The 2,789-nt window shown below is 35.9% G+C and overlaps 1 pseudogene; it reads right to left on the reverse strand.

Annotated features, from left to right (window-relative positions):
- Positions 1–1,369: 1,369 nt before the first annotated feature.
- Positions 1,370–2,151, reverse strand: LOC132169703 (germin-like protein subfamily 1 member 13 pseudogene; annotated as a pseudogene).
- Positions 2,152–2,789: the final 638 nt, after the last annotated feature.

A 2,789-nucleotide genomic window follows, 5' to 3' on the forward strand; every position in this document is an offset into this window, starting at 1 on the left:
GCATTTTACGGTGTTTATTACAACGTAAAATAGTGGTCAAACCGAAAAAAACCTTTACATTTTCAAGAAAATGGTTTACAATTTTTAATTTCGTAAACTGTTTTCCTTGCTCAACTCGAGGCTCTTTTGATTAAAAAAAAAAAAAGAAAAAAAAACCGATGATTTCTCTTCACCTTCACGCACAGCTACAGCTTCTCCTTCACCTTCACGCTCAACACACACAGGCTGCACAGCTCTTCTCTCTCTCTCGGCCGAGCTTCACTCTTCAAACCCCGAAGTAGGTATTCTCATCTCTCTCTTTCTTTGTTGAATTGTATGTATGGAGCGATTCATGGAGCAATTTGATTTTGGTTTGATTTTGGTTTCTTTCTCTGTTGGACAACTGGAATTCATGGAGCATTTTGATTTTGGTTTCTTTCCTTATTAATGTATCAGATCTGCGATTTTTTTCTAAAGCTTTTTAAGATAAAATATTTTCTGAAGATTTTTTCTTTGTTTGTCTGAAGCTTTTCAATCTAGAGAAAGAAAATTTCAGATCATCGATTGTGTTTTACTCTCGTATCGATCAGTTGGGACGGATTGGGTTTTGGGTCTATGGTGTGGATTTTGGATTTTGGAAAATGAGAACTTCTAGAGTTGCTTTGGTGTTTAATTTTTGAAGTTTTTGATTGGTAGCTGTTGTTTTTCTTGCTTTTTGCCTGTCATTGCTCTGACTGGCTGCGAAGAGAATATGGGATGCGATTATGGGAAGAGAGTAGAGAAAAAAATGTTTTGATGTGATACAATTTATTTTCAACAATTGACCACTCAACAAGAACAGAAAATTATGCATGATCCTATCAAAATTAGACTCGTCTTATTCTGATGTTATTAAACACACGTGGAACCACGAATTCCTATTGGAGTATAATGTCATTTTCCTTGAGGTTTATTTGTTAATGTATTTTAGTTTGAAAAAAATATTCTTAAATGACTTAAAAGGTGAAATTATTTGTGTTATTTTTTTTTAAACAAGCTTGTAAAATTTTTTTATGTTTCATTATTTGTTAATGTTTTTATTTTGAGAAGAGAAAAGGAAAGACTAAAAACAAAAATTTTACCCACTTGCATGGGCACAAAGATAGGGAATTGGTTAATATTTCAAAAATTAGAAATAGGCTCCCTATATATCATGTGTTTATTTGGGATGACTTTTATATATATATATAGAGAGAGAGAGAGAGAGAGAGAGAGAGAAATGCTCAATAAACGTCAACATTATTTTATACTCCGACTCCACTTAGAGAGCGTTACATAAGCAACCTTTTATTTTAATACTATTATTTATGAAGGGTTGATAACAATTTCATAAGTTTTTCTAATTTTTATCTCATTCGAACTTTTTCTGAAGATCTTCAACAATATTCTTGTCAAGTTGGAAGGCCTTGGCGAGAAAATCAGGATTGAAGGATCAGATCCAAATACAGTGTCTGCAATCGTGATGACACCTGCATTCTGGCTACTCAAAGCAGCAAAGGCTAGAGCATTGGAGTGTCCCAACATTGAACTGGAAGTGAATTAGACCAATTGGGAACACAAAGACATCTCCCTTGTTTAGAACTTTGGTGAAAAGGCGGTTCTCAGTGTTGGATGTGACAAATCCAACTAAGAGAGAACCATCTACGACTACCAAAATCTCAGTACCACGAGGGTGAGTGTGGGAAGAATTTTGGCCATATGGTGCGTAGTCAATACGAGCCAAAGATATACTTAGAGTGTTGAGGCTTGGTATTTCGTCCACATTCACAGTAGTGACATTTGACCCAACTCGATTGTCTGTATTCCCAGGATTTTGGAGCCCAGAGAAAAAGAAATCTTTAGCCTCGGCATACTTCAAATCCTTGCAGAATTTTCCATTGACGAACACTGCAGGAAACAATAAATTGCAAGATACCATGCATACAAGATCAGTTATAAGAAACCAAGCAGAAAGTAATGAACATAATTATATATGTAGAAGCTTGATTAAAAAATAAAATAAAATCTAGTATATATATACCAGCAGTTTCAGACTTGTGGTCATCAATTGCAACACAAATGTCCTGAAGTGGGCTGGGAGGATGCCATTGACAAGAGAACAACAAATGCAACGAAATAGACTCCTTTCGCCATATCTACTTAAGCTCTGTGTTTTAATGGTGATGGGTGAGAAATATTGCATGGGAAACATGTCTATCTATAGATAATCGATCGCTCTATATGGAAATGGTCAATATTGGTTCTGCTACACCAAGTCTTGAGTGGTTATGGATTTAATATATATGACAATAAGTTCATCAACAACTAGTGTATGCATGTAGACTTTTAAACTCCGTACGTTGGTTTATTCTTCTCATGATGCATGCCTTTTCTTTCTTCTTCGTTGATTAATTACTTCTTCTTGTGCTTAACGTAATAAATAATCGATACCCCATATCATTTTTCTAATGGTTCTTATTAGAAATGGGTTTTAGGCCTATCTCAACCCAAAAGCTAGTTCAAGAATTGAGGTTTTCCCTCACCCTTATAAATGGCCAATTTTCTTAATACCCAGGCAATGTGGGACTTCCAACACGCCCCCTCACATGTGGCTGGAAGACATCCAAGCCAATACGTGCGACAATGGGTGACGGTGGGCCACAGCCAATTGGGCTAGGCTCTGACACTTTATTAGAAATATGTTTTAGGCCTATCTCAACCCAAAAGTTAGCTCAAGAGTTGAGATTTCTCTTCACCCTTATAAATGGCCAATCTCCTTAATACCCAGGCAA

Source organism: Corylus avellana, chromosome 1, assembly GCF_965113065.1.
Source record: "Corylus avellana chromosome 1, dhCorAvel1.hap1.2, whole genome shotgun sequence".
NCBI classification, from domain to species: domain Eukaryota; kingdom Viridiplantae; phylum Streptophyta; class Magnoliopsida; order Fagales; family Betulaceae; genus Corylus; species Corylus avellana.